This window comes from Cydia amplana, chromosome 8 (genome assembly GCF_948474715.1).
Source record: "Cydia amplana chromosome 8, ilCydAmpl1.1, whole genome shotgun sequence".
Taxonomy (NCBI): Eukaryota; Metazoa; Arthropoda; class Insecta; order Lepidoptera; family Tortricidae; genus Cydia; species Cydia amplana.
In genome coordinates this window covers 617097-644136 of record NC_086076.1, presented here as the reverse complement: position 1 = coordinate 644136, position 27040 = coordinate 617097, and the positions used below count along the sequence as shown (strand labels likewise).

The following is a 27040-nucleotide window of genomic DNA, read 5'->3' as shown; positions in this document are numbered from 1 at the left end:
GCGACATCCGCTTCCGTCGGCGGCGCCGCGGTCCACTTCCGGTGTCCTGGCCCAGTGACGTCACTTCCGGATCGCGTGTGACGCACTTCCGGCGGTGTACCTGCAATTTCAGGTTATTGTTTATAAATAAATCTAAGTTATTTATTAACATTAATACCTACATACACTATCGCCCTGATTCGAACTTTAAGATACGTCAAAAATTTGATAAAGGTGGTAATTTGGTAAAATGGATCGGATATGTCAGTCTCAAAATTGACGCGTTTTGTCGAAGAAATGTCACTTTTGACACTGACAGATCCAATCCATAACTAATCTCGATCTAATTCGTAACCTGTTAATAAAATCAGAATACGCCTGTTAGATTATACGAGTACAAGTACAAACAGATTAACAGTGGATTAACATGAGAACTTATTACAAGTACACCAAAAATACATAACAAAGCTTTATTGTGTAAATTAACAGCGAATCCTGAAGTTTCAAGAAGACTGAAACTTTGAACATTGACTCTTGACCTACTAAGGTAACAACATTGAATTTTCTTTTGTTTTTCTTAAATTTTGTAATTCGCATCTAGGACCCGTAGGTTCGTGTTCTTTTCTCACTCTCACTGAGCGTGGGCGTGAGCGAGACGGCTGTTCGTGCCCGGTAGGGCGTATATCGTTGTTTGTTGAATTGTTATTTTTAATTAGTTTGACCAAAATAAATGGATGAGTTCGATCGAAATTAAAATTGCGCATTTTTAGGTTTATTTTCATATTTTTAGAATTGTGTATAAATTGAAAAAAAAAAAATCACAGCATTTTTTACTATCAGTCGAAAGTCAAAAAAGCGGCCAAGTGCGAGTCGGACTCGCCCATGAAGGGTTCCGTATTTAGGCGATTTATGACGTATAAAAAAAAACTACTTACTAGATCTCGTTCAAATCAATTTTCGGTGGAAGTTTACATGGTAATGTACATCATATATTTTTTTTAGTTTTATCATTCTCTTATTTTAGAAGTTACAGGGGGGGGGGGACACATTTTACCACTTTGGAAGTGTCTCTCGCGCAAATTATTCAGTTTAGAAAAAAAATATATTAGAAACCTCAATATCATTTTTGAAGACCTATCCATAGATACCCCACACGTATGGGTTTGATGAAAAAAAATTTTTGAGTTTCAGTTCGAAGTATGGGGAACCCCAAAAATTTATTGTTTTTTTTTCTATTTTTGTGTGAAAATCTTAATGCGGTTCACAGAATACATCTACTTACCAAGTTTCAACAGTATAGTTCTTATAGTTTCGGAGAAAAGTGGCTGTGACATACGGACGGACAGACAGACGGACAGACAGACAGACATGACGAATCTATAAGGGTTCCGTTTTTTGCCATTTGGCTACGGAACCCTAAAAATCAGGATTCGGATCAATGAAGTCTCTAGAGAAAATCCTCAAGATTGCTAATCAAATTTTTGGCAACCGTAAGATCACAAGATCTTAAAAAGCGGTACGATTTTTCAAAAACTCCGCTCTTTGAACCTACGGAACCTTAAATCCTTTCGACATCAGTCCCAAAACATTTCGGCCCACGTGATGTTATGTATACAAACACATTATTCGTGACGTTTTCAACAAAAATGTACCACATTGTCGTTTGTCGATAAGGTTTATTTCAAATTGAAGCTTTATGAAAATAGCGCCTTATTGACAACCGACATAAAAGTACCTATCCTTTAGATTGAAAACGGCACATTTATTCAGCTAGGATTTTTAATATTTCATGTCCAGGAGGCCGATCCTGTTTTCACAACTTGTTATGGTTTTGATCCTATTTTGATATTACCTTGAAGATCGCTCACGCTGATTGGTGCATGTGAAATGAAGTGAGCGTCGTGCGTGAGATGCGCGCCAGTCACCAAGACAACCGCAGAGGTCGTATCAAAACCAGTTCAAAATCATAACAAATTATTAAGTCACATATCTGTTAATACAGAATTTAAGTTGTATTTCAATAAAATTTTCATGAACTGAAGCGTTGGAAATGGTAGACGGATATAATAATTATGTACCTATAAGCTAAGTTTTTAGTTTTTACTTATAGTCTGTCAAACAACTTTGTCTGACGTCAGTAGAAAAAGGCGCGAAATTCAAATTTTCTATGGGACGATCTTCGCGCCTACATTTTTTAACTTTGCCGTTTATTTCTACTGACTATACCTACTTATTCATGTATAACCTTTGCTATCTTACCAGATGTAAATTCCGTCTGTTTTCGTCCAAAATGCCACTAGATGGAGGTTCAAATTTTCCTATTGTGCTTCCCTTCAGTGAACCTTTAATAAAATAAAGGGAGGTTCTGTATTTGTGGAGGCGAGGGTGCACTACATTGTTGCTCGGATAGAAAAACGTGGTTGGTGTTTGTGTATTTTAGATACATTGATGTAAGGTTTCAGTCAGGAAATAACTGTTTCAAGTGTCAAATGCAGTTTTAAGGCTTTCAAAAAAAGATAGATAAGGTAAGATATGAATATACGTATTTTTAAAATCAATCAAGTCAAGTCAAATACCAACCACGCACACCAACACCAATACCAACGGTTGAACATTTTAAATATCTAGGGTCTATCATCAGTAGTGACGGTAAGATCGAGAAAGATGTAACTCACAGAACAACCACAGGATGGATGAAGTGGAGACAGCTAACAGGCGTGATATGCGATAAAAGGATGCCCATCCAAATAACAGGTAAACTGTACAAAACAGCGATAAGACCAGCTATACTTTACGGTACAGAGTGCTGGGCATCTACACAGCAACATCTGTCAAAACTCCACGCGACAGAAATGCGCATGCTACGCTGGTCAGCGGGCGTAACACTTCTAGACAAAATTCGAAACATACACATCCGAGGCAGTTACAAAGTCGCTCCCATTATTGACAAGGTCAAGGAACGTCGTTTGCGATGGTATGGCCATATACTCCGCCGCCTACAGACCACATGGTAAAGGTAGCGTTACGCCTACCCACCACGACGCGCCGCAGCGGAAGATCCCCCGCCACCTGGCTGACGACGGTCCAGAGAGATCTGAAGGAGACCCGAGATGGACGCAGCAACAGCGCAGGAAAGGGTAAAATGGAAAAGACAGACAAGGAGAGCTGACCCCAGATGATGGGAAAAAAGCTTAGGAGAAGAAGAAGAAGAATCAAGTCAAGTCAAATCAAGTCAAAATATACTTTATTCATGTAGGCCTATTAGCAACAAGCACTTATGAAAGTTATGAATCGTAACATATATATTATCTTAAGCTAATTATCAGAACAATTTATTGATGTTATTATACCATAATAATATTGGATTATTATATACAAATCAAATTTAACACAAATTTAAGAATTTCACAAAAGGATCGTCATACATAAAAAAAATTGTATAAAAAATACTGTACAATGAAAACTAATTATTGCAGGATCAATATAAAGTGCTCCCTGGTGTTGATTTCTGATTTCCTTTGTCTTGACTCCCTGAGAGTCCTGAGCAGAGTGAGGGTTATTTCTGAGTGTAGGTCTCTTACTCGTATTGACATCATACGAGTATGAGACTTGTGGTTAGGGCATGCAGGGCAGGGGTGATTATTCTGCTAATAAGTATTTATATTGGTAGATTTAATTAAAATTTTATTGGGGAGGGCAAATATAATACAAAAAATGCTGATAATTGATTTCAGTGCCAAAATAATACCCTCGTAATTAAAATATTTCCGTGAAATTAAAGGTACTTTGCAAAATTAACCGTGGCACTCAGAAAGCCAAAAGCCGTGTTTATTCCCAAATTGCAAATTCAAAATTTCAATACACCTTGATTCGAAAATACGAATAAAATTATACGCGGAGATTTCAAAACCCAGGTCACTCCACGCTGTAGTGGAGAAAGTAGGGTGCATCCGATGAATATGTATGAGGGAGGGCCGCGTGTAAATGGAAATTTCAAATAAAAATACCTCAAATATTAACATGAACCCGATTCGTGTTTTTCCGCGTTTTTTGCGAGTCGACCGGGACATGTGTGATAACATGGTGGCAATAAAAACCGGGTTTTCTGACGCAGATTCGCTTTTTTTGAGTTATGACGGGAGTTGTTTAAACGTTTTTGGTTGGGGATGATTTTTCTAATTTTCGGGAATCTGGAGTGGCATTCGGACCTTTGAAATACGACAACCAATTTACTTATAAGATACTTATTTTCTTATCAATATCAAATTTAGATCTGATTCTAATGTTCGAGGAACAAGGCCTTATTTACGAAAGTTGCTCATGTCATTGAAGAAGCGTTTTGTTTTTCGTACAAATTTTAGGAAGCCTTTTTTACATTATTACCACTATTTAGAGCATCTATATTTATCTTGAATAGTTATAAAACTAACTAAAGGGGTTTTCTTAATAATTAAAGATATTTTTTTTTTTCAAAAAACATCGTCCTACAGAGTATGCACCGTAATGGTATTAAAAATAGGAGCAGACTGGCCTATTTTAAACTAGTTCTGCATAACTTCAGCCACCAAATTGTTGGTTTTTGTACGCTATCGGACTCGACCACAGTGGAAACCGGAATATTTACTATTAGAACAAAACTACCACTCCAGATAGTGGCCTAGAACAACCGAAACTTAGTAGTTCCACCGATTTTTAGCGAGAGTTTCGGTGCACAAACTTTAGTCTGACATCGTCTGGCTTTCGTTACTGTGTATTAATCTTGATGTTTGGCAACCAGGATTTTTCATAATTATATTTCCAGTGGTTCTGAGACAGTCAAGCGCGCTTTATGTCAATTCGAACAATAAAATAAATGTGCTTATTTAGTATATAATTTACGAGAACCATTACAAGAACGAAAATAAATCACATAAAATACATTCCATTCCATTAAAATCAGCCGAAACATGCGTCAGCACGCACGTGAGGTTTTCATAAAACTATATAACGCTATTCAAAAATTAGCCCCGACTCTTTTGTGCCCAGTATAAGTTGATTCCAGTATTTCCAGTATGCATACTCAACATTAACAACACTATACAAAATATGAATATTAAATACACTAATGAGAAATTATTCTAAGTATATAAAATTACTCCTTTTGATACAATGTACAGTCAAAGAATTTAATTTCCGTATCATTTCGTACCTTGTCACAGTGACAATCAATATGAAAGGGACCTCATACATTGTCACTGTGACAAGGTACAAAATAGTAGTGACTTAAATTCCTTGACCGTACGTAATATTTTTTTAACTTCCCATTTGAACGTTTACGAAACGTCATAACGGTTAACGCGACGTTGGTTAAGGATTAAGACGCACAGAAGGCAAGCGTTGTGAATGCCAAACAAAAATTTAGTAGCTATGTGTCGAATCCCAAATAATTACCCGGCAGAAAGACAAGTTAATAATAAAGATTAGTAAACTTCATATAATCGCCAATGGTGGCTCAACGGTATCCTGTTCGACATATTTTGTGAATTGACTTCAAGAGGCCCGTTTCTCAAAAGCTTGTAAGACAAGCGGATGTCACTTTTTGTCAGCTTTTGTTAGAAAGGGACTTCCACTTGTATTACAAGTTACAAGCTTTTGAGAAACGGGCCCCAGATCTTGTAGCATCTCTTCCAATCTTGCCTGCAGCAAGAAGTCAATTTATAAACATATGTCGCGATATTATATTATATCTGAGACATTGCTTAGTGGCGGTGAAGGTACAATCACCGAATACGACTGATTTTCGGCAGCGCAATCTTTTTGGGAGTAGCGATTCCACGTGCAGTGCAGTGATTGTTTGCATTTAGAGTTCAAGCCATGTTATTAGGTTTTATAGGTATATATGGATACTTGGATAGATGTCTGATATAAACTAAATCCTAATGGCGTTATTAATAAACGGCTACTAACTTAATCAGTTGATGATCGTTGTTTGTCCCTATCTGTCATTATGTCATAGAGAGGGACAAACAACGATCATCAGCTGATTAACTTAGCAGACGTTTATGAATAACGCCGTAAATAATAGTTCAATAATTTTATTCATATTACCTAAACGGCTCAATAACTAATACAAGCCGAACGGTAGCAATCTGTATTTTTACGGGTCTCCGGCCAACCGTACAGGCTGTGACGAGATTTAATCGGTGAATATATTTACAAGTTATTAGCGTTAGTGGTGAGGTGTCAATTATAGTTATAATTGCTGCTGACTGTACTAATTACGATAAAGGTGTAGGATTTTTGGAGGGATATTAGCATTTTTGTGTGGCATTTTTCTTATAATGTTTTTATGTCCTTAACTTTTTATGCTACATTATATTTAGAAACCTAATGGATATTTTGAATTAGTTAAGCCTAACCAAAGGGTTACATATTTAATCCTACATTGCTTGATTCGCAGAAAGATTATATAAAATGAAAAGTTCTTAAAGGTTTCACGGTACCTAGCCAAGATGAACATCGACAAATGCTACGAAAAGTTGTGTGGCCATTTCCAATTTTCCATACATTTTAAGTTTCGATTTTCGTTTTCTATCAATGATTGTTATCTTGGCTAGGCCCCCAGGAAAGCTTCATAGGAATTTAAAAAGTTACTATAGCATTAGAAAGAAGGTAAGGGATCTTGACATATCTTTTTATAAAAAAACACCATTGAAAAATAAGTCACAGCAAGTACGTTAGAATTATTACGAGTAATCATATACCTACGATCTACGATCTTTTACATTCTTTTGCTTTCATAAGTAAGTAATATAAACTTATTTTTATAAAAAGATACGTCAAGATTGTTTACCTTCTTTCTAATGCTAAAAAAACGAACTATATAGGTAATTTCAAATGTTTTTCTTTTTTCGGGGTTCTGGGCCCCCAGAATGACAATAGAAACGCTATAATTTTCATTATTTACGTCAATTTTAGCGTCTCCTTTTGTTTTCTGCATACGATTATCATCTTGCTTACGCCCCTGACGTTGAAAGTTTTGATATTTTGAAAAGGTAAGTAGGTAGGTAGGTAGGTTGTCTGGAAGAGATCGCTCTTTAGCGATAAGGCCGCCTGTTGTTTACCTCTGTCTTTATGTATTATTTGTGATTCCATGTATGTACATTTATTGTAGGGTTTTTGGTATTTAGCATACCTATTTAATTCGTTTTTAAAGTTACGGGTAGTTTGAAATAAGACCTAGCATACCTACTTAATAAGTTTTTAAAGTTAAGGGTAGTTTGAAATTGAAGACTGTTATTGGTTGGGTATAAAAAGAAAGACACTTGGCGGACAGCTCTCTTTTGGTTGTTGAGTCCTGCTAGCGAACGGTTGTCATAAGACGAGATTATTGTGAATTGGAATAAGACAAGAAAATAAATGGATAAATATCTTCAAGGTGTTATTATTTTTACACTTCAGAAGTGTGCAGAACGTAAGTACACGCCTACTGCTATTACTTATTGATTTAGTGAGATAACTGATAACATGACCCTTATTCTGAGCTTGGAGATAATTAATTAACTATACGAAATTCTAATGGATTACGTAAGAAATATGGTACTGGTAACATTTTTATTTAATTTAAATGAGTACCTGCATCATTTATTAATAATATTATGATGATTATGATTATAGGCTATCTAATTGCATATCAGTTAAACTTAGGTTAGTTTGACCCATAAATGTAATTAAATGGACATAATATCAATGTGTAATCATAAGAATATATGCGTCAGTTTGTCGAGAATTCAAAGTATTTAACCACCATGCCACCGACAGCTAGGCATAATAATGTTCAGTTAACAAAATCAAGTACACGTGTTCTTCTTAATAAGTAGATACGTGACTGTAGTTATTAACTTCTTTGCTACTTACTTACCCACACACATGTGGGAATTAGGCAGAATATGTCAACACGTGGGTCTTGATATGTGTTGGTTGGAGTATTCAAGGGTGCCTTAATTTTCATTATTTCTTCACTACGGCGCATAGTTTCAGAGATAAATTGATATTTATGATTTATAACCAGGTCTCGCAATTTAATTGAAGATTTTGAGTTTTGATTTTGATCCTTAATGTTAAAATTTGTGGAATATAAGTAGATGGCTTACTATGCAAACGGGGCATTGAATTTTCAGTCATTTTTTTTGCTACGACGCATAGATTAAACATTATTTTGTCATATAATTCCTTTATAGTTTATAAGGTATTATGATATAGTATATAGGTATATGTAACACCGGATACTTTTACGTTTCATGCCGAGTTGTTGGAGAATATGGCTGACGATGACTCATGATGATCAACGGCGCTTGCGAACACCAGAAGCCTCGGTCTTCGCGAAAGGGAATGTAGCTGGAATAACAGCGGCAGTGAAAAAGGAATCCAGACCGAAGCAGAGTCCTGTTGTGAAAGTCTGGAGTAACCCCGCTTCGACAGCCTTAGCGAGAGGCACGCGCCACTGGACATCAGGTCATGTACACCTACTTTTACTATTATATTATGAATGAATTGATATGGTAATGTGTGTTAGATACCGTGAATTGCTTGACTTCATCTCGTTCATCGACATCTAGCACATATAACATAAGTATAAGATGAATATATTGCCAGAGGATAAGTTGAGAAAAATAAATTTGATGAACCGATAGAAACTATTACTTGTGTACCAATTATGAGAAATTTTTGCCTAAATATGTCAATGCGATATAATAACGCGTATATATCTTATCTTACGAAATAATAGATACGATCTATGAGTGGTTCTCAGCCGGTCAGGCCTTTGACCAACTTTTGTGATTTCTATTTGAACTGCAAGGAAGCTCCACATTTATAATGCCATCTGTTTATAAACAAAATTGGACAATAATTAGCTCATTAACGGCACATTTTCTGTGAATTGATTGATTTGTTGCTTTGTTTATTTATTGGTCGAGTATCGAGTAGGTATCGAGTATCGAGTATCGAGTATCGAGTATCGAGTATCGAGTATCGAGTATCGAGTATCGAGTATCGAGTATCGAGTATCGAGTATCGAGTATCGAGTATCGAGTATCGAGTATCGAGTATCGAGTATCGAGTATCGAGTATCGAGTATCTAGTATCGAGTATCGAGTATCTAGTATCGAGTATCTAGTATCGAGTATCTAGTATCGAGTATCTAGTATCGAGTATCTAGTATCGAGTATCTAGTATCGAGTATCTAGTATCGAGTATCTAGTATCGAGTATCTAGTATCGAGTATCTAGTATCGAGTATCTAGTATCGAGTATCTAGTATCGAGTATCTAGTATCGAGTATCTAGTATCGAGTATCTAGTATCGAGTATCTAGTATCTAGTATCTAGTATCTAGTATCTAGTATCTAGTATCTAGTATCTAGTATCTAGTATCTAGTATCTAGTATCGAGTATCTAGTATTGATAGTCATTTGGTTTCTTGAATTATAGTCATTTGGTTTATTGAATTATAGTCATTTGGTTTATTGAATTATAGTCATTTGGTTTATTGAATTATAGTCATTTGGTTTATTGAATTATAGAGTCATTTGGTTTATTGAATTATAGAGTCATTTGGTTTATAGAATTATAGAGTCATTTGGTTTATAGAATTATAGAGTCATTTGGTTTATTGAATTATAGAGTCATTTGGTTTATTGAATTATAGAGTCATTTGGTTTATTGAATTATAGAGTCATTTGGTTTATTGAATTATAGAGTCATTTGGTTTATTGAATTATAGAGTCATTTGGTTTATTGAATTATAGAGTCATTTGGTTTATTGAATTATAGAGTCATTTGGTTTATTGAATTATAGAGTCATTTGGTTTATTGAATTATAGAGTCATTTGGTTTATTGAATTATAGAGTCATTTGGTTTATTGAATTATAGAGTCATTTGGTTTATTGAATTATAGAGTCATTTGGTTTATTGAATTATAGAGTCATTTGGTTTATTGAATTATAGAGTCATTTGGTTTATTGAATTATAGAGTCATTTGGTTTATTGAATTATAGAGTCATTTGGTTTATTGAATTATAGAGTCATTTGGTTTATTGAATTATAGAGTCATTTGGTTTATTGAATTATAGAGTCATTTGGTTTATTGAATTATAGAGTCATTTGGTTTATTGAATTATAGAGTCATTTGGTTTATTGAATTATAGAGTCATTTGGTTTATTGAATTATAGAGTCATTTGGTTTATTGAATTATAGAGTCATTTGGTTTATTGAATTATAGAGTCATTTGGTTTATTGAATTATAGAGTCATTTGGTTTATTGAATTATAGTCGTTTGGTTTATTGAATTAGAGTCGTTTGGTTTATTGAATTAGAGTCGTTTGGTTTATTGAATGATCGAGTCGTTTGGTTTATTGAATGATCGAGTCGTTTGGTTTATTGAATGATCGAGTCGTTTGGTTTATTGAATGATCGAGTCGTTTGGTTTATTGAATGATCGAGTCGTTTGGTTTATTGAATGATCGAGTCGTTTGGTTTATTGAATGATCGAGTCGTTTGGTTTATTGAATGATCGAGTCGTTTGGTTTATTGAATGATCGAGTCGTTTGGTTTATTGAATGATCGAGTCGTTTGGTTTATTGAATGATCGAGTCGTTTGGTTTATTGAATGATCGAGTCGTTTGGTTTATTGAATGATCGAGTCGTTTGGTTTATTGAATGATCGAGTCATTGGTTGATTGAATTATAGTCATAATTTATAGTCATTGGGCTTGAATTATAGTCATTGGGCTTGAGTTATAGTCATTGGGCTTGAATTATAGTTATTGGGCTTGAATTATAGTCATTGGTTGATTGAATTATAGAGTCATTGGTTGATTGAATTGTAGAGTCATTGGTTGATTGAATTGTAGAATCATTGGTTGATTGAATTGTAGAATCGTTGGTTGATTGAATTGTAGAATCGTTGGTTGATTGAATTGTAGAATCCTTGGTTGATTGAATTGTAGAATCGTTGGTCGATTGAATTGTAGAATCGTTGGTTGATTGAATTGTAGAATCGTTGGTTGATTGAATTGTAGAATCGTTGGTTGATTGAATTGTAGAATCGTTGGTTGATTGAATTGTAGAATCGTTGGTTGATTGAATTGTAGAAGAATCGTTGGTTGATTGAATTGTAGAATCGTTGGTTGATTGAATTGTAGAATCGTTGGTTGATTGAATTGTAGAATCGTTGGTTGATTGAATTGTAGAATCGTTGAATTATTGAATTGTAGAATCGTTGAATTATTGAATTGTAGAATCGTTGAATTATTGAATTGTAGAATCGTTGAATTATTGAATTGTAGAATCGTTGAATTATTGAATTGTAGAATCGTTGAATTATTGAATTGTAGAATCGTTGAATTAATGAATTGTAGAATCGTTGAATTAATGAATTGTAGAATCGTTGAATTATTGAATTGTAGAATCGTTGAATTATTGAATTGTAGAATCGTTGAATTATTGAATTGTAGAATCGTTGAATTATTGAATTATTGAATCATTGAATTATTGAATCATATTTTTAATTCATAGGTTACTGCAGTTAATGTTGCAGCATTACATTCATGGTTGAACCTGTAGAACTCACCACAATTAAACCGAGATCGAGGAGGAATGATGGCCTCTTATTGGTTATATTATTATGTTTAAATTAAGACTTGATAAAAATAGATGTACAATAATAAACATTATCTCATTACTAGATAAGCTGATATATTAAATAATGCATGAACTATAAAAAAACTCGTCAAATAATAGTAGATTACCATTGAGGCAGTTTTTAAAAGAGATAATTTAATAATAAGAGATATTAATTTCAACTGGGAGGTTATTAAAGACACGTATTGCGGTAAAGAATTCACTTTTATACTTTTACTTATTGCCGAACTTGAAATTTGATAATTATATTTATACTAGTGCGCAAATCGTAATTAAAAGATTTATTCTTAATATTTTATGTTTACAAAATGGCGAAGCTCCAGTATGTAGATCTCAATTAACGCAAGTATTTCCTTGAAGAAATCTCTGAGTGGATATTGGTGATACATATTGCGTGGGCAGTTTTCTTACAACCTAAACATAATTACAACGTCGTCGTAATCACCCCAGTAGTTAAATGATACCATATTTCAGTTACAAAATATGCGATTCCATGGTATACATTTTTGATTGTATTCTAGAACAAGTCTGAAGGTACGGATAGGTAAAACATCAGGTTTTTGCAGTTCTATCGTTTATGTCTGCCATGTAACATTTGAAACGTATAATTTATTTAATTCAACGTGTAGAGAAAATATTACTGGTCCTTTTTCTGCGGAAACACGCCTATTTAGGTGCTATGTTTATTCCCGAACTGCGGGATTTGGTATGCTATAAAGACGTTTAGTGAATTAATATACTGTTCAAGTCTTTCATAAAACAATATGCATATTAATCCCAACGCGTCTTGCAATTGATGGACTAAGTACTTTGTCAGCTTGGATAAATCCTAACAAGCTAGAATATACGACCTTCTCTGAAAACATTGGGAGGGGAGCTATTAGGTATAGGTTTTTAGTACCAGATGATTAATGCATTGATAATGGGAACATAATAGGTCAAGTTGTACACAATAATTACTTAATTATCGCTGTTATTCATCATAGTAATATTTTATAAATTATAGTCAGGGTTAAAGTTACTGAAAGGTTCTCGGGAAATATTCCTGTTTCAAGAGTGAGGTTTATAATTGAAGATTTCTTGACATGATAATGGAAAATGATGTTGAAGCCACGAGAATTTGATTTGATTCGTGTGCTGACACAGCTAAGTACTACCATTTTAGAAAAGATTTGAACTGGTTCATATTATATATGGCAGGAAGATTGATAGTGCTTCAGTCACGAGAATTGAATTGGTTCGTGTACTCTGTTGTTTCAGTCACGAGAATTGAATTGGTTCGTGTACTATCTACCTGCAGATAGAGATGATCATTACTCATGAAAATCGAATAATAAATGGCACTTAATGATCTGTTACCCTGAATTACTAGTCAAGGTGTACACTGTTGTGATTATTAACCCAATGTTGGATATTTTTAGCAAGTTGAGCGCCGCACCTCTACCGGCGTCCCCCGCCTCGCGCCGCCTGAGTCCGATGCGAGCCGTCTCCAGCAGCCGCCCCCCTCGCGCCGCCAGAGTCCGGTGCGAGTCCGGTGCGAGCCGTCTCCAGCAGGAGCCCGCCTCGCGCCGCCAGAGTCCGGTGCGAGCCGTCTCCAGCAGGATTTCTCCGGCAGAAGAGTAACAATTTTAACCCTTCGTATGCTTTAGTCAAAATTTACCACTGAATTAATAACCTTGAAACTGTAAATTCTAGTCCAAATTGTGTGGCAGGCATACGAAATGTTATTTAGATGATGTTTTTGAGATTTTGACTTGCTGATGCCTGATTGAAACTGTTTCGTATCCTATGCGATTAGTGTATCCACTGTTACGTAGTATACGTAGTCTGTCGGCCAAGTGTAGGGTTTCCACCTGGCACGTGTATGAGGACATACACGGAGTCAGGATGGACGAGTGTAGGGTTTTTGGTATTTAGCATACCTATTTAATTCGTTTTTAAAGTTACGGGTAGTTTGAAATAAGACCTAGCATACCTACTTAATAAGTTTTTAAAGTTAAGGGTAGTTTGAAATTGAAGACTGTTATTGGTTGGGTATAAAAAGAAAGACACTTGGCGGACAGCTCTCTTTTGGTTGTTGAGTCCTGCTAGCGAACGGTTGTCATAAGACGAGATTATTGTGAATTGGAATAAGACAAGAAAATAAATGGATAAATATCTTCAAGGTGTTATTATTTTTACATTATTCTGAGGTTGTGCAATAAAAAAGATTTGTATTGTAAATAACCCCCTTCTTTCAAGTAGTTTCTTGCGCCTTTGCACTATATTTATCGCAGTGTCTCCCCCCATTGTCAGGCGTAAAACACGCCATAAACGCCAAGATAAACTGGCGTGTACGTCTCAATACGGCGTAAAGTTTCACGGGATGATGGATCGCAACCCTTTCGAGATATCGTGATCTTTCCCTTCTCTATTGAAAAAGATAATGCTAGGGATTTGATGGTTTCACAGACAAGGTTCCCAGCTAATATTATGAAGACGGATCCCTTTGTTTGACATAATCATTGAAAGTCATAATGTAATGATTGTCAGATTATCATTAAGGTGAAAGTCCATTTCCAACCGCAGCTGCAGTACTGTTCATTTTACTATGGAAATTGACAGTAATAGCGACGCGTTCAGTACCAGAGGGGCTACCGCGAAAACCGTTTTCCGCAAATTGCGGGGATCTTTCTCTTTTACTCCAATGAAGGCGTAATTAGAGTGACAGAGAAAAATGCTCGCAAATTGCGAACTTCGATGGATGGAATGTTACCCTTAGTCTTCTGAAACCGTTAACTTTTCAGGATTTTCGTAAGGTTATCCTACAGATAGGTTAGGTTAGGTTAGGTTTTATTTCAGTTTAGGTTAGGTTAGGTTTGTTTTATGGCAATCTTGAAACGTTACGCGTTTCTGAGAAAAACCAAATTATGACTAACGAAAATGTGGACAAACAATACATTACGACTTAAAACCTTATGGGAAGCAATATAGACCTTTATAAAGATACAGTTCGGAGTCAGACTGCACCAGCATTGCTGCGACGCGACATTGCCGTCGACTGCATTGCTGCCGCAAATACCATAATTCTGGGCGGCGATATAGATTTTGACTTGGAAAGCGCAACGATGATATTACTAGATAATATCTTGGAGACCGAAGGAAGACTTTACTCGGAAGACAGTGATTGCAATGAAGTCAGCAGTAATGTCGCGCTGTAATGTTGCAGCAGTAGTCAGAATACGAATAGTACCTTAAAGCTTAATTAATTTTGACTTTCCTTGTCTTTAAAAACTCCTCACCAATCTTAAAATTAGGCAAACCGTTGAAAACCGAGATCTTGAAGGCCATTTTGTTACCACCATATTAGAGAAAGTATACCTACTTGGTCAAGCAAATCTTGTCAGTAGAAATAGGCGGCCTATTTGAACAATCGTGGGTTAGCAACACTACGTTTGAATTGTTCGAAAATCGCGTGTCATTTATATCTGATCTGTGGAACTCTTTTGTTTACATTTCATCGGTGTTCAAATCCTATCATCGGTGTATATTGCTGCTTTTTGTTTGTTTCCTAGGGATACCATACTATAGTTTGCTTTACATTGCTACTGACATATCCAGTTTGACAGACTATACCAGTGGTTCCTAACCTTTTCAGTCCGGTTCACCCCTATGACTAACTAGGGAACCTGATTTTACCCCTCCTCCCAATGTGGTAATAAAAAATAAAACGTGTACGTTTGTTGTATTGTTAAATTAGGCTAGCTTATTACCCCCGTAAAATACCAATTTTACCCCCACGGGGGTAATTACCCCCAGGTTAGGAACCACTGATCTATACGTATCCCATGAATCCCATCATCAATCATCAATACATATTATAAAACAAAGTCCTCTGCCGCGTCTGTCTGTTTGTATGTTCGCGATAAACTCACAAACTGCATTACGGATTTTCATGCGGTTTTCACCTATTAATAGAGTGATTCCTGAGGAAGGTTTTGGTGTATAATTTGTGAAGGTTTTGTGTAAATTCGTTGAACTACCCTTGCGAAGCCGGGGCAGGTCGCTAGGTATGTCATAAATCGCTAACGTCAAAGGCCCGATAAAGAAGCCGGAGGGCCCTCGAGAGTCAATATCGGGCAGGGCTCTTACTGCCCTCTTGTAAAAAACTGACGTTGCCAATGCCAGGCGGACGGCTAATAAATGAGAGGAAATAATATACTAGTGTCTACAGATTTGCAACTTACGGAGAGTTTCCAAAAAGGTGGAAAATTCTCGGGAATTTCAGGAAAATTTCAAAGGAAACTTTCATTTCTGGATTGGAAAATATAGATAGTCATAAAATAATATGAGAAGTTTCCGAAATGTTTCCATGTGTGAAACTTTACGATTGGCTTGATCTTGCGATCGGCCGCCGACAGCTATATACACAAAAGGAGGATAAAATACCATGCCGTCATCGTTAGTGACGTTCCACGCTACACTTATGCACGCTTAATTTAAACTCAAAAACACGCACGCCAGGGGTAGGTGTACGCGCCGACACCTCCCCTACCTACCCTAACCTACCCCTAACGAAGATACTATCAAGGGACTTTTAATTTCGCAATTTGTACCTACCCCCTTGGGACAGACATACATTTTAATATTTAGATTTTTAGTTGGCGATAAAATTTTGCATATTAATTGAAATAGAATGGGCTAGCGTGACTAGCTCGCGTGTGGAATGTCTAGGATTTTATATTTACTATTTGAGTATGAACAATTAGTTAGGTTATTTTTTATGGGTGACCTAGTGTGGTTTCTGTGGCCGTTTCCGTGGTTTGTTTGGTTTAGATGTGACCTTGTTTTTTTCGCGCAGTGATAAATCATGAGAAAACAATTTCGTAAGTTTTTAGGATTACAAAACAGAGCCTCTGAAACTTACCTATCAGTGACAGCTACAATGTGGATAGTTTTCTCATAAATTTTCACAATGAGACAGCTGTATGTAACCCACATTTACGTCATTTGAGTTATTTCAACAAGAGACTCCCATTTTTCTACTGTTTGTTCTTATTTGTCCTACTACTAAATTCACAGACAGTTTAAGGTGCATTGTGGTAATATCTACTAAAATATATACAGATTCAAACTTTGGCAACACTCTTTGCTACATTGCTTATCAATGCAGTAGTAAAGAGCTATAACTGTTGCAAGTGCTTCTAGTTACATATCAAGACGATATTTAGCGATTTTCAAAATTATACCGCTTTCGAAGTTACTCCAAAGCATCTTAACAACAACGGTATTTCTAAACAAATCCTAACAATTCAGTGAGTGCATGTTGTAAAGGAAAGTCTCGCCTTTTTAAATTCGTCGTCAGTATAGGTACATCAAGCGGTCACCGCGCGCGTCCGTCTAACACGTCAAAAGCACGCCCATCTGCAAACTTATCTTTTTATCTCACCATCTGCGAACTTATCTTTTTATCTGTAATTAGGATTTCAGAGGGCCGGGGCAGCATCAAAGGCGTAATTATCCAACGTTATTGAGTTATCACCGACGGGGGATTAGTTCATACTTCCATACTCAATCCCATCATGCAGGCTGACGCCTTCACCGAAAACATCCATTTTGGCTCACCGCAACACTTCTCACTTTACAACAGACCTTCTACACATTAACACCCTTCAATTCTAAACCACAATAACACACACATTAGAGTGTAAATTCGCGTGGGTGTGACAAAGTAATGGAACCGTGTCCTAATAAAAAGCGATGTCCCCTAGTCAGTCGCTAACAAGGAAGTGGAATTATTTGTCATTGCAGAAAGGGATAATTTAGTGGTTTAAATTAAACTATAATGAGATGCGGTGTGTTGAGAGGGATTTTGATTGAGTCTTTTTAAAGTTTTGACTGGATCAGTGATCGGTAAAAAACACTTTCACACCCGATGCGAAGTCTTGCACCTGAAATTCTTGGCTCTATTTTCATTGTAAATACTTCATAAATTATTGTAATGGATTATGTAAATATGTAATTTAACTTAAATAGGTTTTAAAATATTTAGTATGCCTACTAGTATAAGGTATTGACATTATCTGGACCTAATAACATTGACTCTACCATCTTATCTGTAGATAATGTTAAGCAAATAAACGCTTCATTTCATTTCATTTCAAACACTGCTCTTGGAAATTATTAAAATTTCATTATATTTCGTGAGAACTAATAAAGTAAATTTTAAACAACTTGAGTAGTTAAGGTAAGTAGCGGCCAAAACGATCGTATTTTTCTTTTTTTTTCAACCGAATGAAATAAACTTCATCTGGAAAAACCATGTCGAAGCAGACTGTTTTAATTTTATTTCAAGTAAGTACATAAAACACGTTCACTGTCACGCGTTTTTCGACCTGATAGGTACGTTGATTGGGACTGAGAAATCAAGGGAAACTTGTGTGTTAATTAGATGCGCGTTATTCATAAACGTCTGCTAATCATGATCGTCGTTTGTCCCTCTCTATGGCAGAACGACAGATAGGAACACACGATGATCATCAACTGATTAATTAAGTTAGCAGCCGTTTATGAATAACACCATAAGACTAGATAAGACGATTGTCAAGGTCTTATCAAAACCAGATCAAAACAGTAGCAAATTGTTAAAATAGAATCGATCTTTATTCTATACTACATTTCCAGGTGCCTAATAAAGTGTCGGGTCGATACTCAGCACCTGTCATACTCCGCTAATACGGCGGTAAGCCATTAATCCTTTACCTAAAGTCTCCGCGTGACAGTTTCTCGGCTAAACTTCCTAAGGTTTCATATAAGTATATATTATTATGTAGTTTCACAGGTTGCAGGTAATCTAAATGTGTAAAATAGTCGTTCAAATTAGAATTCTTCAAATTTTGTAGATCTCCACTAAAAAGATGTTTATGAAATACAACTCTCTAATATGTGGCTGGTAAACCAATACTCAAATTATTCAGAATACCTATATAAATATATTTTTTAAATATTTTTGGTGTAATAATAAAAAAAAACATTGTATTCTCTTGTTTATTTATTTATTTATCTTGTTAGGTAATATCTAGGTACCTATCGTATAACATTTTGACTTTTTATCATTCATTTCACAGCGATTTCATCCGCTAATACTTATTGAAAAATGTTGTCTATATACAAAAAATATATATTATGTAGCAGATAAATATAAAACCAAGGCCCACATTAGCACTTTTTTATATATTATTTTGGATGAGTAGTTCTGTAAATCTAATTATAAATATTTGGAAATCAATCTCAAATAATTCCTAAGTAAAACTCATACCACCCCTTCACATTTCCGAAAAGTTAGTACAGTATGGTGCCATAAAACACCTTATTTACTTCATGCGGACCGCACGCCGCGCCGTTCCGGTGTGAGCGGGACATCGTTATATATGTACATAGCGCTATCTCGTTCACACACCGGAGCGGCGCGCGGATCATTGTGACACCCGCGTAAATCCTCGCGCGGGCATAAGCAGGGTTACCGGGCTTTTAATCCGGGGCCCCTGGGGCATGATCGGACGATACTGCAGTTGGAGGGTTAGTGTGAAATATAATACTAAAATGTTCAATTTATTTAGGAATAGGTACGTGTTTCGCTAAAATAGTAATGTAAAAAGTGGATTGCTTTCTGTGTTACTAACATCCGTGTTAAAAAAATGTTTTTATTGATTTTATTTTAGTACTCATCAGAGCTTTTTCCTAGTAAAAGCTTAACTTGATACTATGAAATGAAAAGAAATTCGTTGCAATCGGGTAAGCTTTGGTAACTTAGCCAGTAGAGTAGTGGGTGTCTTTGAGCCGTGAAGTCCAATTCTTGCTCTGTATCCATATATTCTTAGCATAATATAGGAAACGTCATTAGTTTAGTGTATCATAAGGTAATAAATACTATTGTTACGAGAAGACTCTATGGAACTTTGTCTGCGGAACCCTAAAACGCGGTAAACTAATTCCCTAACCCCCCGACCGCCGACACGGTTACAGCTTTATTTAGCGTTTATTTTTAACCGCCTTTGCCATGCAAAACGTTTGATTCGACACATGTTTCGGTTATCGGTTTAGCAAAAACTTCAGTGTTTTGCATAACGGTACCATTACCATCTCGGTCTCCATAGACCTAAGTGTGGTGAAAATGGTGTTCAAAGAAACCACTAACAACCTAGGTTACATAGTATCATGATGTAAGTTTTTTTTAAATATTAGACACATACTTATTTTCTGCTTCTTTTCATCCTGTTCTACCCTCTGTTGTGGTGTAGGAAGAGTTGTGCCGTTGGTGAGAACGTTTACTATTAGAAATATTCTCGAGCGAGACGTTGCCTATACAAAACGGAGAACGTTCTCGAGAACGGCGCAACTCTAGGTGTAATCATATTCTTTCACTGACTCCAGTCCTGGACAGCTTGGGTAACCTCCTCTCACCCCATTCCCAATACACTCAGCTCTTGCTCCACGGAACAGCGCCAAGAAATTTAGGGTGACCAAGTTTTCGTTTGCTGGGCATCTTCCAGGTCAGGGTCACTTTGGATAGATGGGTGTTAAGCTTCTTGAGGATATGCCCAATATTAGTCATGATAAAGTAGCCTAGTTGTCCTGGGCATTAGCCGCATAATAGGCTTGAAGACCGTTCAAAGAGAAGTTCAAATCCGGCTTCCGCCGAACCGAACGGCTTTGTCATTTTTTCCTTATTTTGATAAATGTTTGTAATTCTATTCATGCTTCATTTACTCCTTTATAAATACCGCGATGAGGTACACCTCATTGCGATAACACACCACCAAAGAAAGGGTAACACAGACGAACAAAACTCCATAATCACAACCAAAACCCAGTCGTTATTCATAAGCGCAGACAAGAACGTAATTAACAGCCGGATTGGCTCAGACCCGGGCAAATTTCAAATTGAGTCTATACCTACAGACTACCCTACAGGCAGTGTTGGCCGAACGTTAATCCCAATTACCATTAAAAATTAACCATTGAAAAGGTTAATTCGAATTAACCATTAACCATTGAAGGAAAATTAATTGTCAATTCGCATTAACATCAATTTGCATTAATATTAATTTATTTCGAACCATTAAAAATTAAAAAGAATTAATGGTTAATGCTTCACAAACCATTAAAAATTAAATCAATTTTTAATGTCAATTAAAAATATTATATATAATTATCAATTAACAAAAATATATCGTAATTTTATAAAGGCGCCCGTAATTTTTATCTAGCTAGTGGACCTCAGGTTTGGTGCAACATAGAAACACGCCGTTTGGTCATCCGGCTCGTCTTGATGAGCACTTGGGAGACCAGTACCCAAGATAGAGCTGATGCTGAACCCTGGGTGTACCTAGTGGAATTCAGGTTTGGTGCAACATACACACACGCCGTTTAGGCTATTCGACTCGTCACAATGAGCACTTGGGAGAGCAGTACCCAAGATGGAGCTGATGCTGAACCCTGGCTGTACCTAGTGGAACTCAGGTTTGGTGCAACATAGACACACGCCGTTTAGGCTATTCGACTCGTCACAATGAGCACTTGGGAGAGCAGTACCCAAGATGGAGCTGATGCTGAACCTTGGCTGTACCTAGTGGAACTCAGGTTTGGTGCAACATAGACAAACGCCGTTTTGGTCATCCGACTCGTCTTGGTGAGCACTTGGGAGAGCAGTACCCAAGATAGAGCTCATGCTGAACCCTGGCAGTACCTAATGGAACTCAGGTTTGGTGCAACATAGACAAACGCCGTTTTGGTCATCCGACTCGTCTTGGTGAGCACTTACGAGAGCAATACCCAAGATAGAGCTGATGCTGAACCCTGGCTGTACCTAGTGGAACTCAGGTTTGGTGCAACATAGACACACGCCGTTTAGGCTATTCGACTCGTCACAATGAGCACTTGGGAGAGCAGTACCCAAGATGGAGCTGATCCTGAACCTTGGCTGTACCTAGTGGAACTCAGGTTTGGTGCAACATAGACAAACGCCGTTTTGGTCATCCGACTCGTCTTGTTGAGCACTTAGGAGAGCAGTACCCAAGATAGAGCTGATGCTGAACCCTGGCTGTACCTAGTGGAACTCAGGTTTGGTGCAACATAGACACACGCCGTTTAGGCTATTCGACTCGTCACAATGAGCACTTGGGAGAGCAGTACCCAAGATGGAGCTGATGCTGAACCTTGGCTGTACCTAGTGGAACTCAGGTTTGGTGCAACATAGACAAACGCCGTTTTGGTCATCCGACTCGTCTTGGTGAGCACTTGGGAGAGCAGTACCCAAGATAGAGCTGATGCTGAACCCTGGCAGTACCTAATGGAACTCAGGTTTGGTGCAACATAGACAAACGCCGTTTTGGTCATCCGACTCGTCTTGGTGAGCACTTAGGAGAGCAGTACCCAAGATAGAGCTGATGCTGAACCCTGGCTGTACCTAGTGGAACTCAGGTTTGGTGCAACATAGACACACGCCGTTTAGGCTATTCGACTCGTCACAATGAGCACTTGGGAGAGCAGTACCCAAGATGGAGCTGATGCTGAACCTTGGCTGTACCTAGTGGAACTCAGGTTTGGTGCAACATAGACAAACGCCGTTTTGGTCATCCGACTCGTCTTGGTGAGCACTTGGGAGAGCAGTACCCAAGATAGAGCTGATGCTGAACCCTGGCTGTACCTAGTGGAACTCAGGTTTGGTGCAACATAGACACACGCCGTTTAGGCTATTCGACTCGTCATAATGAGCACTTGGGAGAGCAGTACCCAAGATGGAGCTGATGCTGAACCTTGGCTGTACCTAGTGGAACTCAGGTTTGGTGCAACATAGACAAACGCCGTTTTGGTCATCCGACTCGTCTTGGTGAGCACTTGGGAGAGCAGTACCCAAGATAGAGCTGATGCTGAACCCTGGCAGTACCTAATGGAACTCAGGTTTGGTGCAACATAGACAAACGCCGTTTTGGTCATCCGACTCGTCTTGATGAGCACTTGGGAGAGCAGTACCCAAGATAGAGCTGATGCTGAACCCTGGCAGTACCTAGTGGAACTCAGGTTTGGTGCAACATAGACACACGCCGTTTTGGTCATCCGACTCATCTTAATGAGCACTTGGGAGAGCAGTACCCAAGATTGAGCTGATGCTGAACCCTGGCAGTACCTAATGGAACTCAGGTTTGGTGCAACATAGAAACACGCCGTTCTGGTCATCCGACTCGTCTTGATGAGCACTTGGGAGAGCAGTACCCAAGATAGAGCTGATGCTGAACCCTGGCTGTACCTAGTGGAACTCAGGTTTGGTGCAACATAGACACACGTCGTTTTGGTCATCCGACTTGTCTTGATGAGCACTTGGGAGAGCAGTACCCAAGATAGAGCTGATGCTGAACCCTGGCAGTACCTAATGGACCTCAGGTTTGGTGCAACATAGGCCCACGCTATTTAGGTCATCCGTCACATCTTGAACCTGCAGGTACTGCCAGGGTTCAGCATCAGCTCTATCTTGGGTACTGCTCTCCCAAGTGCTCGTCAAGACGAGTAGGATGACCAATACGGCGTGTGTCTATGTTGCATCAAACCTGAGTTCCACTAGGTACTGCCAGGGTTCAGCATCAGCTCTATCTTGGGTACTGCTCTCCCAAGTGCTCATCAAGACGAGTCGGATGACCAAAACGGCGTTTGTCTATGTTGCACCAGACCTGAGTTCCATTAGGTACTGCCAGGGTTTAGCATCAGCTCTATCTTGGGCACTGCTCTCCCAAGTGCTCATCAAGACGAGTCGGATGACCAAAACGGCGTTTGTCTATGTTGCACCAGACCTGAGTTCCATTAGGTACTGCCAGGGTTCAGCATCAGCTCTATCTTGGGTACTGCTCTCCCAAGTGCTCATCAAGACGAGTCGGATGACCAAAACGGCGTTTGTCTATGTTGCACCAGACCTGAGTTCCATTAGGTACTGCCAGGGTTTAGCATCAGCTCTATCTTGGGCACTGCTCTCCCAAGTGCTCATCAAGACGAGTCGGATGACCAAAACGGCGTTTGTCTATGTTGCACCAAACCTGAGTTCCATTAGATACTGCCAGGGTTCAGCATCAGCTCAATCTTGGGTACTGCTCTCCCAAGTGCTCATCAAGACGAGTCGGATGACCAAAACGGCGTGTGTCTATGTTGCACCAAACCTGAGTTCCACTAGGTACTGCCAGGGATCAGCATCAGCTCTATCTTGGGTACTGCTCTCCCAAGTGCTCATCAAGACGAGTAGGATGACCAATACGGCGTGTGTCTATGTAGCATCAAACCTGAGTTCCACTAGGTACTGCCAGGGTTCAGCATCAGCTCTATCTTGGGTACTGCTCTCCCAAGTGCTCATCAAGACGAGTCGGATGACCAAAACGGCGTTTGTCTATGTTGCACCAGACCTGAGTTCCATTAGGTACTGCCAGGGTTTAGCATCAGCTCTATCTTGGGCACTGCTCTCCCAAGTGCTCATCAAGACGAGTAGGATGACCAATACGGCGTTTGTCTATGTTGCACCAGACCTGAGTTCCATTAGGTACTGCCAGGGTTTAGCATCAGCTCTATCTTGGGCACTGCTCTCCCAAGTGCTCATTAAGACGAGTCGGATGACCAAAACGGCGTTTGTCTATGTTGCACCAAACCTGAGTTCCATTAGGTACTGCCAGGGTTCAGCATCAGCTCAATCTTGGGTACTGCTCTCCCAAGTGCTCATCAAGACGAGTCGGATGACCAAAACGGCGTTTGTCTATGTTGCACCAAACCTGAGTTCCATTAGGTACTGCCAGGGTTCAGCATCAGCTCTATCTTGGGTACTGCTCTCCCAAGTGCTCATCAAGACGAGTCGGATGACCAAACCGGCGTTTGTCTATGTTGCACCAAACCTGAGTTCCATTAGGTACTGCCAGGGTTCAGCATCAGCTCTATCTTGGATACTGCTCTCCCAAGTGCTCATCAAGACGAGTCGGATGACCAAAACGGCGTTTGTCTATGTTGCACCAAACCTGAGGTCCATTAGGTACTGCCAGGGTTCAGCATCAGCTCTATCTTGGGTACTGCTCTCCCAAGTGCTCATCAAGACGAGTCGGATGACCAAAACGGCGTTTGTCTATGTTGCACCAAACCTGAGTTCCATTAGGTACTGCCAGGGTTCAGCATCAGCTCTATCTTGGGTACTGCTCTCCCAAGTGCTCATCAAGACGAGTCGGATGACTAAAACGGGGTTTGTCTATGTTGCACCAAACCTGAGTTCCATTAGGTACTGCCAGGGTTCAGCATCAGCTCTATCTTGGGTACTGCTCTCCCAAGTGCTCATCAAGACGAGTCGGATGACCAAAACGGCGTGTGTCTATGTTGCACCAAACCTGAGTTCCCCTAGGTACAGCCAAGGTTCAGCATCAGCTCCATCTTGGGTACTGCTCTCCCAAGTGCTCATTGTGACGAGTCGAATAGCCTAAACGGCGTGTGTCTATGTTGCACCAAACCTGAGTTCCAGTAGGTACCTACTGCCAGGTTTCAGGGTCATTCTGTTGTCTCATTTTAAAATATCACGACCTGATAATTCACTGAAGCTTGTATTCATATGCTTATTTTTAATTTTAATACCTAGCTCCAAGTTTCTAAGCAATAGTAACATTAATTATTAGAGTATGAAAAAATTGATTTAATTGCATTAAACGTTAATTTAGATTGACAATCAATGTAATTAAACGTCTCAAAATTCAATTCTAATTAACTTAATTTAAATTGATGCGTAATGCAATTGACTAATTGCGGATTTAATGGTTAATGGAAATGATTAATTGTTAATTAGAATTACACATTACGGCCAACACTGCCTACAGGGTAGGGTAAACACGAATGATTCGTTGGGAGTCAGTCAACCGTTCGCCTGTGAGGGTCGGTATGTACCTGCTATGTGCTCTGATAGTAAATATTTGCATACATATCGGAGGGGATTTAAAAACCTGTGGACACTTGAAAGTTGAAAACCCTTTGGGACTTTGGGTGATTTTTTGATGAATAGAATCGAATTGACTTTTGAAGCCGATTTTAATACTCAAAATAATCAATATTTAACACATAATCACAAATAATTACAACGAAAAAATAACAACGAATTTGTGATAATGAGTATATTGTCTTGGTGTTATACTATTTCGTCTTAAAAGTGCGGGAAAATGTATGCTGTTATTTTATAGACTGTTTCAGTTAAAATTAATTACCTAATTATTTATTACTTTGAGATTTATGTTTGTTATAATAAAACACCTTACAAAAGAAAGAGTTTTTTAAAGATACATTAATTATAGAATCAACAAAGACATTTTAATAAGTTTAATTACTTACAGTCTTTTATTTAAATATATGGTAACCAAGTTGAAGGCAACACGGAACCCTATACTATAGGTACACAGTTATTCTATACCTTCTTATAACTAGTCATACAAGATTAATGGATGAAAATAATCCCTTTCAAAATCGGTCAGTGCGAGTGACAAACTTCGCACTTACCCCACTGAAATCTGAGCCGCCAAGTCTCTTGGTAATTAAGTTACGATTCCTCCTTGATGCACTTTTAAACGCGGCCGACGGCTTTTTAATGGGTATTTTATGGTGACAGATCGCTTATTAAGTTTTTATGGCACGCAGTGACAGATGGGATGTAGTTTGACACCAGATTTGAGGGATTGCAAATGGCGGGGAGTTGCGGTTCGACAAAGGACAGTTTTATTTATTTTATGTTATAACGGTCAATTTATAGAACGCTGTTTTGGATCCATTTTAAGTAGAATAGGTTTAGAGTAGTGTAGACAATAGAACAACAAGACACATAGAATAATTCCGATAAATACACGCAGCTGATGGAGATAGGCCCATTCCAGATCAAAACAAATGACGTATAAAATTTCCCATACCCCACTTTTATTGCGAGAAGTGTTTAACAAGCAAGCAATCTCTGCATATATTTTTGAAATAAAAGAAGACCAAATAAAAGTCCTCTTCATGAATAGCTCATTATAGACCGCGAGCCACGAACAGGTTTCCATGACCAATCGCCTCCCAGGCGATAACTCCTATAATGGTTAACGGCTACGTATGATGAATCCTCGTGGACGTCAGCTGCCGCTCCGTTGGTGGGTTGAGGAATGGCAGCAACCGAAACACGTAAAAAAAAAATATTTTCAGTCATCGCCTCCCGTTAGATACTTTGCCAGATGATAGTTTAGGTGCTATTGTTAATAAAAAAAATCGTCAGCCGGTTGTATCGCGGTGGAAACACCGTCAGCTGGTCACATGAACATGTAAAAAAAAATTTTTTTTTCAGTCATCGCCAGCATGTGACCAGCTGACGGTG

At 38.1% G+C, this 27040-nt stretch overlaps 1 long non-coding RNA gene across 1 annotated transcript in view; it reads left to right on the top strand.

The window, feature by feature from the left end:
- The first annotated feature begins 948 nt into the window (after positions 1-948).
- Positions 949-27040, top strand: part of LOC134649993 (uncharacterized) — a 347929-nt gene continuing 321837 nt past the window's right edge. Inside the window, exon 1 of the long non-coding RNA XR_010097017.1 lies at positions 949-1163. This is a non-coding gene — a long non-coding RNA (uncharacterized LOC134649993). The remainder of the gene's footprint in view (positions 1164-27040) is intronic.